We start from the raw sequence: 17,803 nt of genomic DNA, 5'->3' as shown, positions 1-17,803 counted from the left end.
TTAATTATCTTTATTCGAAAACTACTCATCCCTTTTCAATTTTAATGTAAGTACTTCTTGGTAATCAAACCATTCCATTCCGTTTTTCAGTAATATTCATATTATAACTGCGTTAGTATTAGCATATTTTACAAGTTGTTGACATAGTATAAACATAAACATTTTATGCTGGTTGAATTCTGTCTTTTCTTTTTGCTTCTTTTAAAACCAAACCAACAAAATAACAATTCACACTATCTCATTTAACAGATAATTCAAATTAAAGGGGCAGCTATTTATATTAGTTCAAAGTAATCGAAAAAATTAACTTTGTTTACCCATACACACATCTCAAGGCGTGGAATAAAAATCCAACAATATAGATAGAAGCTTAAGTTTACGTTTGTTTTTGGCAAAGACAAATTTTGTGGCTTTGCGCTGATAAAATAAGAGTATAAAAGTTTTTCCCCGATATAAGAACTAGTTGAACAAATTGCAAGCATGAGGATTTATAGAAAGAAAAGATTAACACTAGCAGCTAATTGAATTGATTGCTCCGCGCGGTTTCAACTCATGTAGATTCGTTTCAAAAAGTTGCTTGGATAAACTTTGGTTACAAATATTTAAGAAATATATATAAGAGTATAACATCGGGGGAAAAATAATAGGGACAAATGGTGCTCATAGATGGAATAAACTATATTTGTATGTAAAGGGTGGTTAAATTTAAAGGGTCTTTATTGAATGTGAGCGTCAATTTTTTCCTGCATTTCATTTTAAATTTCTCAATTTTAAACTAACTCAATTTAAACCATGGAAAGATACACAATCGAGGAACGCGTTAAAGTTATTCGGGCTTATTATGGGCATTCAAGTCAAAATGCATATGGTGCATTTTCTGATTTTTCGGTAAATTTAATCGTCCAAATGTGCGTACAATTGAAATCATCGTCCGAAAATTTGTTCAAACCGGGTCTGTAGGAAGTGTAAATGCAGTGCATGCTAGTACAGCTTACTGCAGAAAATATTGCTGCTGTTAGCAATAATATGGCTGAACAGCAGGCTAACTATTTTGACTGCAACATTGCCTATCTGGATCTATTTTTTTTCTAATTTTTATTATTATGGAGGAATAATAATTGATAGTGTTCAACTTAAGGTATGGGTATGGACAGCTAACTATGTTTTGGAATTTATACCTACTTATTTATGTTTTTTTTGTTTTCAAATTCCTACAAGAACCTATGAAACGAAATTTCTAAAATTGCTACGAACGTTGCCTTTACAATCACACGAACAATAACTTGGCAGACAGCAAACCATATACACAAACATTCTTTTAGTATTAAGAGATAAAATCTGAGGTCCTCTTTGGCAAAAACGAATGTTATAAAATATGTATGTACATACTCATACAGTTTTTCCAATAGGCAATTAATCCTTTTAGCATTTTTAAATTACAAGTATATTACAGAAGAAGGATGTTAATCACTAACAAATAAGCCAACACATAAACCTCTCAAGACAAACATCAACCGCACTATATTACCATAGTCAAAATACAATACCAAACAGTTTCCATTAGAAAGCTATCAAATAGAGCTATATTTCCCCATTTTGTGTTTATCTTCTCTAAGGTGGTCGATGTTTGGTGGTGGCGGCAGTGGTGATGTGATTGAGGTATATAAATCACTCTATCTGGATGAGGTTGTTCATCATACAAAATTAATTTCACTTTCTGTCAAGATATGATATTTCTTAAAAGCTTTTTGAAGAATGTGCTGCTTGGGTCCATAAATTTCAACCCATTTCTTGCACAAATTCACTTTACATTACAAACATCGTTATTTTTTAGGCTCAGGTTGTGAGCGAGTGACGGTAATTAAAAGGAGGTTTCTGCTATAGAATAATTTGGATGCCATATCACAGTTGGCTTTGTTTTAAAAATCTATGTTTAGTGTTTAAGATTGTAACTACGATGATTTGAGAAACATTTTTATGGAGATTTCAGCATGTTGCTTTCAGGTTGTGAGCGAGTGACGGTAATTAAAAGGAGGTTTCTGCTATAGAATAATTTGGATGCCATATCACAGTTGGCTTTGTTTTAAAAATCTATGTTTAGTGTTTAAGATTGTAACTACGATGATTTGAGAAACATTTTTATGGAGATTTCAGCATGTTGCTTTCAACATTACTTTCGCCTGGAAGTCTTGTTTTGTTTTACTGAATGTGACTTGACTTGTGTGGTGTTTAGTTAAAAATAGAATTAAAAAATAAATAAATTGGGTTGCGCAACAATCCGTTGGGAACTAGGGCCTAGTGACTTACAACTCTCAACCATCCCTGTGTGCGAGACCTCTGGCATGACAGTCGAACACCGAAAAAAAAGTTGGTGATATCAATCAATATTCTTGGTTAATTTGGCGTCAACCAAGAATCATTCTTGATTTCATTATGATTGCGTGATTAATTCTTTTATCAAAACTTTACAATGAACGGTGTTGATTTCGTAATCGAAGCATCACCCCTAATAGTTTTTTGATAATATTTGTGCTACACTGAGTATTTTCGTACTCAAACGATCATGGATGTTGTATTTCTGAAAAATTATTTTTGAGTATGTCCATGATGAATAAACAACTCTTGTGATAGTTTAACCATGTACGTTGTTGAATGAATATGTTTATTTAGAAACACGTTCATAGTCAAATGACAATGTTCAGGCTTGAACTATAATGTTTCCGTTATTCGTTAACTATGTTTATTGTACACCTACTACGACGGTGATTGCTTAACAATGCTTATTTCATTGTTAAACGACAATGTTCAGGCTTAAACTATAATGGTTCCATTATTCTTTAACTACGTTCCACTACAACTGTCATTGCTTGACAACGATTTATTTTCAGTAGTTTTTTGGTTTTATACTTACTTTAAAATCTGTGAACTCTAAAAAGCTAAAATAAAAAGTTGATTTTCATTTAATTTAATTGTTTTTTATTATTTTTTTTTATTTTCTTGAATTGTAAACAATGTTTTTAAGGAATAAAATAAAAAATAAACACATTATTCAAAAAAACTTTAAAATTATACAATTTTTCATACTAGAGTTTGAAAGCAAAGACACAGGAGGCCCATGAAATTCATTGATAATTTAAATATAATAATTTTGAGAATCTTAAGAGTTCTAAAACGTTACAATGATCAATGTAACTGGATATTATTATTTTTTTCACATATTATAGATGGAAATTTTTTTAACAAAATAGTACAATTAATTTTATGAACATCATTAAAAATACTAATAAAATCATTACTTTCAATAAGAGAATTGTAACTTATCACGTCTTTTAAATACATTTTGTAAGAAGAAGCGTTTTTGAAACTCAAAATTAATGATTAAAATATCTGACTTACTCTTTTTCCACTTTTTTTTTCATTATAATTGTTATGTCCAAACACCAACTGACGACGACTTTTTTCCAGTTCTAATTTGGAACTCTGAATATTATTAAAGATGCAAAGCAGAATAATTACTATTTTGAAATCTTTTATAAGGTTTCTGAAAATAAATATAATAAATTGTAATGAAACTACAAATTAATGGTAAAAGTTTTCGACTTATCCCGTTTCCACTTTTTTTTCAATATAGTTGTAATGCGTGCACTTCAATGTATAAACACTAACTACAACTGACGACGACAAAAATGCTGAAATTTTAACACTGGAAAAATAATTCCGTTATCTATGAAGCGCGTCCTAATGATCACGTACGTTGTTGACCATACTGGAATCATTCTCAATTGTAACAATGTTCGTGATGGAGATCGTGCTTGCCGCAGTATAAAGCTACTCTTACATTTCAACAAAAGATTTTATGAAAACAAATTAGAGAATTCCAAAGTTTATTAAAATATTATAAATATTTTTACGAGGTGCACGAAATTTTAATTTTTAGGGTGAGTTCTTTTGACTTCTTTTTAGTTTGAGAGACGCTTTTAAACAATGCAAATTTTAAAGAATAAATATCCATATTATTTAATTAACTAATGTGTACAACAATATACAAAAATTCTTGAATTTTGCTTTGATTTTCAGCTCCCTTTTAGAGGCTTTTCCATAATCTTTCTTTATTAAAATATTATACTTCCGATAATATTTTTTTTTAATTGAAATATGTATCGTAAAAATGCTATAGAAAAAATGTATTGTAACTCTGGCTGCCGTTTCCGAGAAAATTAAGTTTTCAAAAACCATTTTTTAATTATTATGTGGTCCTTAACTTTTATTTTCAGGAATATTTTTTTAATTGAACCATGAACACTGTGGCGCTCAAATTATCTTCATGTCAATGGGGTGTAACGTAAATTTGCCTTCTGAATTAAAAACTAAAACTTAAAAACTAGTAAAAAAAAAACTGTGATCTTGGCAAGTTAAGTTATTTATATGTTTGAACTTTGTCTGAGAAGACAATTACCTTACAGAAGTTTTTAATGAATATAATATGTAACTTTCTTTATTTTAAACACCATATTTTATTTTAAAGTAATTTATTTAAAATGTTAATTTTCATTTATCTAACCAAGACCTAGGAATAAGCTCATTTAATGTGTACAGTGTGACTATTGTGTGGAATTTATTCTATAACAGATTTCAGCATAACTAGAAAAAATACGGGATCGTTTGTATGACTTTCTAGCTTAGAGACTACTACAAGATATGATTTTTAAGGATTGGTTGAAGAACGGTTCCAAACACATTTGTCTTTTGCTGCGAACTTCATAATCATTTATACAAGACTCCCTCATGATGCATGAGTTAAACTTAAATTAATAAAATTAAAAAAAAAAAGAGGACAAAAATGATTTTATTTACTTCATTTTGTTTTTGCTACGTACAACTAATTGCTCTGAATCTGGCGATCTTGTTCGATTTGATATGCCATTTCAATTTTAGCATCTGATGTTCGCATTGCTGTATCAATATAAACCATGAGTAATTCTTTTAGTATAACATGGGCTTGTTTTGTACTCTTCGTCGATGTAACATTCAGGAGTGAAATTGCGTAGGGCGATAGTTGATTCAATATGTTTATAATCAGAAAGATTTCCTACGCTTGTTCGGTTGATTCTGTGATATATAAACAAGAAACAAGTAAAAGAGTTCTGACCGTTTATAACTAATGTACGTATTTTTAATTTTTTTCTATAGTACTTACAAATTTACAACAATACCAAGTCTGCTTGGTTAATCTTAACATGAAACGTTGGTTATTGCCACAGAAACATACCATTTTCATTTGACTTTTTCTTATTTTAAAACTATGAATGTGATTGAGTGATTATTTTTACGATAAATCAAAAGCGCAAATATCAACCACGGTGCTTTGTTGATTTATTACTAAGCCTTGCTTTTTCAAACACATTTGTGATTGATTTTTCATTTATTGAAATAGTATTCAAAATTAACTATAAGAGTGATCGATGAATTATTGTTTATATTATCTAAAGGCACAGAATCAGCTATGAACGTGATTGATATCACTATTTTTATGATACTTATCACGAAAAAAAATCAACAATGCTCGATTAGTTGATTCGATCACCAAGCCTTAGTTGATTCGACTACAATTGTAGTGATTTTCACAATTTTGTCTGCATTGTCAACCAACAATGAAACATAAGATCTATTAACCTGCAATTCAATTTTATTTATTTTTTTATTCATTAGAAATTTAGAAATTAAAAAAAAAAAATAATACCAATATCCTTTTTTATTTTTACTTATAAACTAATTAAAATTAGGTCCTTAAATAAAACTTAAAACTTAATTAATCTACCTATAAACTACTTAAAACAAGAACAACCACAACAGCAAATCTAACTACCTAACGTTTTTTGTTTTTCATATTTTGTTGTCTTTTTTTTGTGTATGTTTTTTTTTTTTTTTTTCTTTTTATATTTCATGTTTTTTTTTTATTTTTATTTTTTGTATTTTTTTGTGCCACCATACCTATTCTACTTAAAACTAAACCCTACAACTAGAAAACAAGTATGTAAGCCGGCCAAGGCTTAAAACCCCATCCCGACTACCCACTATCAAGTGCCGATTGAAGCCACCAAAACTGGTTCTCCCGCTTCAGCCTATCAGTTCGGTCCCGTTCGGACGCAGCCCTACTGAACCTAAGGAGCTCTGCTCCGCCTTGTGCCTTGACGTCCCGATTGTACAGGAGTCGCCTATCCACGGTTCGTCGTCTGACGTGGTAGATTAGCGGAACTGCCAATCTATCCTGTATCAGACCGCATCTTGCAATGTGACCTCAAACGAGTTTTATCACTAAATTATCAATTCTGTTTATTCGTGCGCCGTTGTACAGGACCTCCGAAACTTCTCCATCTGGGAAGGGGCAAAGTTGAACCACAAAGGACAACCATAAACGATCATCGGCCGTATGAGGGCCATGTAGCAAATTACCTTCACTCTGTTAGAACTAAGAGGTATCAACCAGCGCTCTGGCAATGCCCTGCCAATGACAGAACATTTATATTATATTTGCCAACACTGCTGTTTTTTTAAATTTAATAACGACTGAATATGTCAATTCATTCTTTTCTTGTTTCTCTTTTATTGAAATAAACTTTTGCGTTTTCAATTAAATCCATCAGGTTATGGGCCCAGTCCCAACGCGAAATATAAATTGTTAAAAAGTAAGAAACAATTTCGAACAGCATGAATTCCATCAGGCCACTCGTCAGCGATAACTATGATACGTGGGTCATGCAAATCGAGGCCGTGATGGTGAAAGCTGGAACATGGAAGCATGTGAATGGAGCAGCACCACAACCAGAACTTCTTGAAAACAACGAGAAGTCCAAATAGGATCTGCAGAAGTGGTTGGATGACGACGCGAAAGCGAAGTCAGACTTGATTATTGCCATCGATCCGAGTCTATTGCGTCTCGTTAAAGGATTGGACACGGCAAAGGGTGTCTGGGAACGATTGAAGTCTGAATTTGCTTCCACGGGACCAACGAAGAAGGCAACATTGCTGAAACGTGTGGCGACATATAAAATCCAGGAAGACGACGATCTGCGAAAGAATTTAATGGAATTCTTTGATGCAGTGTCACAACTAAAGTGTATGGATGTTGATATACACGAAGAGTTATTGTCGATTCTTTTATTGAATGGATTGCCACCGAGTTTTGAACTGTTCAAGTGTGCAATGGAGTCTCACGACAACCTTCCGAAGCCCAGTATTCTGAGAGAGAAAATTCTCGAGAAGTACGATGCAACAAATCAGCGTAAGGAGGACGACAGATCCGAAGCCATGTATGTCCGGCGAGGTGCTAGTCAGAGCAAATCGAAGTCGAACGAGGAATGCAGCAACGAAAGCATGTCAATGCGAGTGACCGTGACACATCTTTTAAATTCAGATGCTACAAATGTCATGAACTTGGTCACAAGGCGTCCATGTGTACGAAGAACAACAAACCGAAATTCCCTTCACGATTTGAATCGTCAGCGAAGGCAGAAAATACATTTTTCATGATGGAAGACCAAGCTTTGGGGATGCAGTGAATTTGACAGACGGTGGTGTCTGGACAGCGGTTGCACGTCCCACATGTGCAACGATGAGAGTCTGTTTACATCCACACCATCTGCGATGCAAGGAAAGCTGCTGTTGGCAAACGAATCCAGTACGAATGTCGATGCGAGAGGAACTATAAGGATTATCACTACAGACGGGATGTCTGAGAGGTCAGTAAAACTCGAAAATACATTACTAGTTAAGAACCTTCGAACTAACCTATTATCTGTTGCGAGGATAACCGACCACAACAACACCATCACATTCGATAAAGAGAAGGCAATCGTCCGAGGAGATGACGGTGAAGTTAAGGTAGTTGCGAGCCGAGTTGGATAACTGTACTATGTCCAAGAAAGTGCAACACAAGCGTGTATCGTGGATGTGAGTGAATCCAAGCTTGACTTATGGCATCGCAGGCTCGGTCACCTGAACGAACGAGATCTTCTGGATATGCATCGAGGGAATGTGGTGACTGGACTTTCTCTGAACGAAAACGAAAAGCTTGGTACCTGCAGCGTGTGTCTCAGCGGAAAGATGACGAGGTTGCCGTTTCCCAAGAAGTCACATAGAAGCACAAACGTTTTGGATCTTGTGCACACTGATGTGTGGGGACCCTCCAGAGTTGATTCGTTAGCAAAGTCGAGATACTTCGTCACTTTCATCGACGATTGCAGCCGTTGGTGCGAAATAAGATTTTTGAAGCATAAAAATGAAGTTTTTCGCGCTTTTAAGGATTACAAAGCTCAAGTTGAGAAGCAAACTGGTCGAAAAATAAAATGCTTGATGTCAGACAACGGAGGAGAGTTCTGCAACCATGAATTTAACGAGTTTCTACGTTTGAACGGAATAAAAAGACAACTCACAATTCCGCATACGCCACAGCAAAATGGTGTGGCAGAACGGAAGAATCGAACGCTTGCTGATATGGCAAGGTGTCTCCTAATTCAATCTGGTGTTAAAAACGATTATTGGGCAGAAGCAATTGCAGCATCAAATTACTTGCGGAACCGATGCCCTACAACCAGTTTGGATGGACGCACACCGTTTGAGTTCTGGAACAAAAGATTGCCAGACCTGAGACACCTGAAGGTTTACGGCGCAAGGACTTTTGTTCTTGATAAAACTCCTGGTAAGGACAAATTCGAAGCGCGTTCAATGGAGGGCATCCTGGTTGGTTACTCCGAAGTATCCAAGGGCTATCGTGTATGGATCCCTGAAAAACAGAAGGTAGTCATTACGAGAGACGTCAAGGTTGTAGAACATGATTTAGTTTCTGTGAAAAGTCAAGAGAAACAGTTAACTATTCCAAGTGATGAAACTACAATTGAACTGGAGTTAGCTTCGATGGATTTGGAGACACATAAGGAGTTTGAGCCTCCGATGGAGAAGAAAAATGTTCGTGAAGATTATCAAACGCGGTCTGTTTCGAAGTCGGCCAAGCAGAGACAAGTCGAACAACCAACAGAAAACGATGCTGATGTTGAAGACGAAAGCGAAGATGAAGATTACGATGATGCTGTAGACGGAGATGACATTGAGATAGCAAACATTGGAGAGTTGTCACTCGAGGATGCAATGTCTGGAGCAGAAGCACAAGACTGGTTGAAAGCAATCAAAGAAGAGATTCGAGCGCTAATCAATACTTGGGACCTAATCGAGCGTCCAGAGAACAGAAGTGTCGTGACAAGCAAAATTGTTCTACGAAATAAAATGAACGCAGATGGTTCTTTGGAACGAAAGAAGGCTCGTGTCGTTGCTCGAGGTTTCACGCAGCGCAAAGGAATCGATTATGAGGACACATTCGCGCCTGTAGCCCGCCTCGAATCAATTAGGCTCCTGATGGCTTTAGCAGTCCGTGAAAATTTGAAAGTTTATCAAATGGATGTCGTGGCAGCGTATCTAAACGGTGAGTTGGAACAAGAGATTTTTATGGAAACTCCAAAATATCTTCAGCAGTCGTTGCAAATGCTTGTTAGCGAGAACCGAAATAATGATGGTGTGACGAAAAAGGCCAAACAAATGCTGCAAAAACTCAAGAATGGCGATTATGTGTGTCGATTGAGGAAAGCGTTATATGGTCTGCGGCAGGCTGGACGACAATGGCACAAGAAGTTGGACGAAACACTTCGTAGACTTGGCTTGAAACCAGCTGCTAACGATACATGTTTTTACTTCAACACAAGTGGAGAAGAATTCACCATCGTTGCAGTGTACATCGACGATATCCTGTACGCCTCAAGAAGTCAAAATACATTGAAACACATACGTGATGGACTTGCTGCAGCATTTGAAGTGAAGGATCTAGGTCTGGCGCGATTTTGTTTGGGCGTCGAAATCATTCAAAGTTAAGGCCAGATTAAACTGAAGCAGCAAGCATACATCAGAGAAATATTAAAAAAGTTCAACATGGACGAGTCGAAACCAATAAATACACCGAGCGACTCAAAGTCAAAATTACCTCCTGGGAAAGGTAACACTGAACAGCGTCAAAGCGAAAAACCCTATCGTCAACTTATCGGATCGCTTATGTATTTGGCAATTGCGACAAGGTCAGACATAGCCTTCACAGTTAATCGTTTAGCGCAGTACAACGAAACCTATCAAGATATGCACTGGTCAGCTGCGAAGCGTGTTCTACGCTATTTACGAGGAACGGAAACATACGGGCTCAATTAAACGAAGGACACTTTGGGTCTTCGAGGATACTCGGATGCTGATCATGCTAACGACGAGACCGATAGAATATCATACACCGGATATGTTTTTATATTGAGCGGAGCTGCAATTACCTGGCGTTCCCAGAAACAAAGGCCAGTAGCTATTTCAAGTATTGAGGCAGAATATGTTGCGCTGTCAGAGTCATCGAGAGAAGCAACATATCTGCAGAATCTTATGACCGAGAGGAATTTGCCTCAACTTACGAAAATAAGTATTGGAACAGACAACCAAGGCGCAAAACACATAGCTGAGAATGCAGTTTGTCATTCACGAACAAAGCATATTGCGACCAGATACCATTTTGTCCGGCAGCTCCTACATGATGGAAAAATAACAGTCGTCTACACCCCAACTGATAAGATGCCAGCGGATGTGTTCACCAAGCCACTTCCTGGACCAGCCCACTACAGATGTATGGAAAACATCGGTACATCAACTTGTTAAATGCGCTGATTGAGGAAGGCGTGTTAGAACTAAGAGGTATCAACCAGCGCTCTGGCAATGCCCTTCCAATGACAGAACATTTATATTATATTTGGCAACACTGCTGTTTTTTTAAATTTAATAACGACTGAATATGTCAATTCATTCTTTTCTTGTTTCTCTTTTATTAAAATAAACTTTTGCGTTTTCAATTAAATCCATCACACTCTGGGGTCAAGCCGACTGGTAAAAAAAAGCCGTTTCGTCAGAGCGAAGACTCCTCGTCTAACGCACTAACCATCATGCCACAGGTACTACAAAAAAAATAGAATAAGGATAAAATAATTAGATCTAAAACGTTTTGTATACAGACATGGACATTAAAATAGACCCAGAGACAGTTGCTAAGAGTAAAACCAAATTAAAACAACAACATGCATTAGAAGTAGTTTTAACCGTGTTAAAAGTTAGATTTTCTTATGCAAAATAACATGGGTTTTAGAATTTGTTTTTGCTGGACATTAAAATAGAAACACATTTGAACATTTAATATATAATATTTAACTAGTATCAAAAATATTATTTTTTAATATTTTTTTTTTAATTTTCATAAGTAAATTCAAATTATTTTAATAATATAACAAATAATTTTAAGGAAAATATGGTTCGCGGTAAGTAAGGTAGAAGAGAAAAACAACCTCAAAAGAAAACTGAAAGGTAGTTTAAGCCTTAAAAAAAGATCCTTAAAAGTCTTCAAGGGAAGTAAAAAACAAACTATAGCTTCCAATAACTTTCAGAACTGTTCGTAGAAGACTTATTGAAGCTAACTTGCTCAGAAGGATCACTATTATTAGTGCCCTTTCCAAGCAAAACAAAATATGACAACGCGGTTTAAATTCGCCCACGATCACTTTGATTGAAGTTGGCCAGAAGGAGACAAAAAGTGGAGGAATGTTTTGTGGATGGACGAAACAAATATAAATTTGTCTGGAAGTGATGGCAGACACACCGTTAGAAGGCTTAGTTTGAAAGAATTGAATTCCAAATACATCCAGAAAACGGTCAAGAATGGTGGCGGCAGTATCATACTTTGGGGTTAATTTTCTTGGTATGGCGTTGGACCAATACGTTTGATTGGGGTAAAATGGATCAAAATATGAAGGTGAATATCATGAAAGATACGATACTACCTTATGCGGCCGAGAATCTGCCCCTCAAATGTGTTCTACAGCAGGACAACCACCCTAATTGCCTGACTTAAATCCCTCCCTAGAATATTTTGGGGCGATTTAAAATGTGCGGTTGGGAAAATGTGTATGTAAATAGATTTAAGTAAGAAGTTGAATCTATTAAAGAAACTTACAAGGCTGCAACACTTCGAAAGACATAGACATAACGACACAAGGACTAACTAAAAGGTAATCACTGCAGCATCTAACCGATTTTCCAGCTTTTCATATAATCTGCCAAAGTTTTTGGACTGAAAGACAATAACTATTTTAAATCATTGGTCGAGACATACAAAAAAAATAAAACATTAAATTTTTTATTTTTTAAAGTAAGTAAATTGTTACATTTCTTCATCGATGTTAGGTTTTGAGGTTTTTGTTAGAAAATATAACATTATGAAAAATGTTAAAAACAACGTTAAAGCTTTTTAATATATTCATAGAATTTCACTAAGGCACATTTATAATTTACGCACGAAATTCATAACAATGTGTGAGCAGATGCGGGCGAATGCGTGTGCACATTAAAAAGGTTCCGCGTCTTGAAATAACTTAGTTTTCTTTTTTTAAACTCACACATTTTTCAGAAAGTAGTTAGCTATAAAGCAAGCGTCACACTACGATCGGAAGCTCATCATAAGTGTATGTGTTAGTTGTTAGTAAGAAAATAATACAATTAAAGCCTAACACACACACAAAATTTAAAACATAATTAACATTTAACATGAATTATTACACAACAACAAAAAAATAAAATAAAGACGTTTATGAAAGTTTTGCACTGGTTATAATATTTCACCAATAATGAATTGATTAAGAAATATCGAGTCATTATTAACGCGCCTTTGATGGAGGGATTGCATTTGAAGAATTAGAATAAGATGTTTATAGGGGGGCAGATCATTAGGATCATCCCAAGGAAGACCCTTTAAGGTAAAGCGAATGAAATTATGTTAAATTGATTCAATACGTTTTCTATGAATTCCATAATAGGGAGTCCATACCTGTGAAGCATATTCAAGATGAGGACGAACAATTGTACAAAGAAAGAGTAACATAGTAACAGCTTTTTATAAAACCAAGCATATAACATACTTTATTATCAATAAAATTAATGTGATCTTTATATTCTAAGTTGAAACAGAAATGAACACCTAAATCTTTAAATTTGTAGACGCGACAAAGTTTTTGCTGTGATACTCGTACAATAATAAAATACACTACCGGTTCATTTTTTTAGTAAATGCCATAACAAAATGTGAAACTATCAATGTCGGCTTGTAAAAGGATACGATCTTGGGTGGACTTTATTATCTCAAGAATAAGAACTTCACTTGAGAGTAAAACATGATGATACCTCGTTAATGGGCAGGATGAATAGAAAAGGTTCTGGTGGAAGGTGGAAAACCAAGAGCTTAAAAATTAATTAAAATAATTCCGTAGCTAAGTTGTCAAAAGCTTTAGAAAAGTCAGTGTATACACAGTCAACTTCATAACCATGCTCTAAAGCGTTTTAACATATGTGAGGGGATTTGAACGGTTGATCTTTTTTTCACAAAACCATGTTGCTGTTCGCAAATGAGATTTTTACTACAAAATGTTACTCTTTCACAAACAACTTGTTCAAACAATTTAGGAATGCAAGAAGGCTTTGCAATGGGCCTGTAGTTTGTACATCCAACCTGTTACCTTTCTTGAAAATTGGTCTTAGAAACAACTTCTTCCATACACTGGAAGAGGCCTGTTTTTAGAGAGTTTTAATAAGAACGTAAGGAGTTCAACTAAAGCATTACTGACCGTACTCTGTAGCACAGGGATGTGACTACAGCTAGTTTGCGAAAAGGAGTGAAGATTATGAAAGTATATTTCATCAAATTTTTCAGGGCTATTAACAAATGATTTGCGGATATTTTTTGCGAAACCGTTACAGATATCAACAGTTTTTATGACAGGTTCTTGTAAGTGAAGTGTTTCTCTTTCAAAGAGGTGCCCATATAAGTAACACAAATAGCATATACAAAATTAGAAAGAGACTTAAATTCGTTAAAAAGTTCAACATAAAAAGAGAAGTTGATGGAGATAGAGTTTTGATATAAGTTTTCCATGCCTTATTTCTTTTGTTACGAAGTAAACGCAATTCTTTCGTTTACCAAAGGTGGCCAAAGTTTGTATTTCTTGATTTCTTTAATAGTATTTTTTTTTCAAACAGTAAATAAGGATCATATAAAAATTTTAAAGGTATCAGCAATTCAAGAAATGATTAAATCTTCAGACAAGAACTGGAAATTAGCTCTTCAGACATCATCATTTATAAGCAATCAAAGGAATTACTTGTTCAGTAAGGTGATTACTTAAGTCAAGAAAAATGTCCAAAGGGTGTGATATTTATCAATATTAGTAATTCCTGATCTAGATTCTAAAACAGGTGTACTGATAGTGTCAGAAGAAAATACCAAATCGAGAATTCGATTTTTTGAGTTTTTAATACAGCTTGTTTGCTATAAGTCAGTAAGATGTATTTTTATCGAGAAGAGATGGTCAGCTGTGAAGAAGAAAGAGAGGCTTCAAGGAAATATTCATCTTTAGATGGAAGCCAGTCAATGTGTGGTTAATTAAAATCACGTAAAAGTAAAATATTGCTGTCAGAGCAGGACAAATTGATAAGAAAGTCTAATGCCGAGGAGAATTCTTTGTAAGCAGACTCCAGGCTTTTTGGAGGAATGTAAACGTTTAAAATTGAAATGGTCTTAGTCTGTACCATTATCCTTACACCGACCAGTTCAATTAATAGTTCAATTGGAAAAGATGCAGAAGAAGGGAAATGTGTATTTTGTATTGCTATGAAAATACCTCAACCTAAATCCTTTGCATTACCAATATGACGATCGTTTCTGTAAACTTCGAACTTCTGACTGCAAAGTTCAGTGTCGGAAAACCTTGAATTAAGCTAAGTTTCTGTGAAACGAAGAAAAAAGAACAAAGAGACACCTTGTTAGATATTCTAGACACGCACCTTTCATTATTTGTATCTAGTGTAAGATGTACTTTGATTTCTATAAAATGTCATCTGAATTGACACATTGTAATAAACACACGTCATATTGAATTATCGAAACACGAGGTAGTTTTCTTCCTTTGGGATTATATACTGAAATTTTAAATTCACTGGTGGATACTCAATATTGGCGACGAGTATTATTATAAGATTGAGGAAAATCTTTACAATGACCGAAGTTACACATGAAGTCTTACAAACCTTAACCGACACCCTACGAAACTTACAAAATTCTCCGAGTTCCCCAACCTACACTTTGACCAGTTCAACGAAAACGAAGAAGCATTCCCTAACAACATCAAAAGGTTAGAAAATTATCTGGCACTAAAAAACATTACGGATGGTACCAAAAAGCGGCAAGTATTGATAAATTGTATCGGAGCTAAATACTACCAATTACTCTCGAACTTGACAGCACCAGAAGAACCAGAGACGAAGTCGTACGGAGATCTAATTAAAACGCTCAAAGACCACCTAAGTCCCAAGCCCAATGAGATTACGGAGCAACATAAATTTCTGCTTAGACAGCAACATGAGGGGGAGTCTATTTATATTTTTATTTTAAGGTTTTGAAAATATTTGGAAAGCCCTATGAGTAATACATATAATATGAGAAATTCTAACTCGGTACGATTAAACATTTTTCGAACTACACTTTTTAGGAATTCTTACACTATTGTGTCTCGCAAATTATACAATAGTCTTCCAGCTGAATTACGAAGCATTAGAAACCGTCCACAGTTCCTAAAATCAGTTAAATTATGGCTTCTTAATTTCGATACTTATAACATTGAATCTTTGTTAAACTACGTCATTTGATAATATTTATTCCCTTTGTTTATTTACGTATACAATAGTTAAAATTTTGTTTATGCAGTTCAAATCAATCATAGTGATCATTTCATAAAAAACTTTTTTCTCTGTTTCTGTTCTTTAATCATATTCATTATTTATAATCTGTCCACCCCACAATATAAAAATTTGTAAATGTGGCATTAATTCAATTTTAACTTAAAATTCAAATGCTACAACCTATTCCCTCTAATTAAGTGTACAAAATACATATATTATTAAATTAGAAATAAGATATCTAAAAATTGTTAGGAGAATATGATATTAATAAATAAAAAAAATATAGAAAGTAGAAGCAATTTCGAAAATTCAGCCTCCTTCAGATCTAAACAAATTACATAATTTTTTGGGAATTGTAAATTACTACCATACATTTATTCCAGACCTGTCAACTAAACTACACCTGCGTTACCACCTTTTGAGGAAGGATCAGAAGTTTGTTTGGAATAATGAGTGTCAACATGCGTTTTAAATTATAAGACAAGAGATGATGAGCGATAACGTTTTAGTACCTTTCAATGGAGATGTTCCTCTTATCTTAGCCACTGATGCGCCTCCTGTTGGGTTGTCTGGTTATCACTGCTTTTGTATTTTTTTTTATTTTGTGGTGAAATATTATTTTAATTAATTATAAAAATTGTATTTAAAACTAAAAAATCATAAATAAAAACTTTTAAGATAAACTAATCTTTTTTTTGTTTTTTTTTATAAATATATATTGCAAAAATACATACGAATTATTGCTCAATCAAATTTTCATATTATGTGAAATTTTCATGTTTTGTCAACTAGGCAGACGGCAAAATGCCATGCTTTTTTGTTTTTGTAAATTATGAATTTAATCATTGAAAAAATAATAAAATCAATCTAATCTTATCTAATCATTGCTTTTGCATCCAGAAGTTTGACGAAGGCAGAGGCTAATTACAGCCAGTTAGGCAAGGAAGCGACAGCCATTTACAGGGGATTGCACAAGTTTTTCAACTACTGCTATGGGCGTTAATTTACTCTAATTACAGATAATCGACCTTTAACTGCAATATTTCACCCTAATAAACACTTGCCTTTACTTACAGCTCAGCGATAGTTGCATTATGCACAATTTCTCAGCGGACTTAACTACAACATTTTTTATACAATACGAGCAATGAGAGAACTTTTTGCTGGATTTAGTATTCTTCAAACTATTGTGTCCGATAATTGAACTAATTTTACATAACAACATTTGCCATAAGCTTACTTCACCAGCGCATCCATCAACGAACGGACAAGCAGAGTGATTTTTTCAGATTTTGAAGATCTACCACGAATGATCCAGGTGACCTTCACACAAATTTACAACGGCTTCTTATGCAATATCGTAAGACAGAAAGCTCCACTACTGGTACTTCGCACCTCAGTTCAAGTTCGTTATTACCAGAACAAGGAGTGTAATTGTAAGTTTGGCAAAGTTAGTGATCAGGTTGGCCATTTACATTATACCGTAGATGTAGATGGGACCCCATTTCGAAGACATATTGACCAAATGAGATCTACTTATGTTGAAGGTAATATCCCAGATTATATTCCAAAATCTCTTCCTATAGATCCTCAGCCGATAACATTCGATGCAAATTCAGAGGTGATGGAAAATCCCACAGTTACTACAATAGATGGAGAAATAACACAGCAACCGACTACTGCACTAGCCATGTCACAGCAACCACAACAGGACAACGTGGGTTTCGTTATTAATTTAAAAGAAGAAACAAAGCTATTTAGTTTACTGATCTTAGTATACCTAATGCATGAGCTACAAGGTATGCTCTTGGTAGATACTACTGAATGAAAAGTTACATCACCTGCCGTTGTAACTGGGAGACGAGATATAAAAATAATTTTGGGTTTCGAGACAGCTTTAATAGACAAGGAATTGTTTATTACTGTTCCAGTAAAGGAATCGCTATTGTAAGCTGAA

Source organism: Eupeodes corollae, chromosome 2 (genome assembly GCF_945859685.1).
Source record: "Eupeodes corollae chromosome 2, idEupCoro1.1, whole genome shotgun sequence".
NCBI classification, from domain to species: domain Eukaryota; kingdom Metazoa; phylum Arthropoda; class Insecta; order Diptera; family Syrphidae; genus Eupeodes; species Eupeodes corollae.
This window is presented reverse-complemented; position numbering follows the sequence as displayed.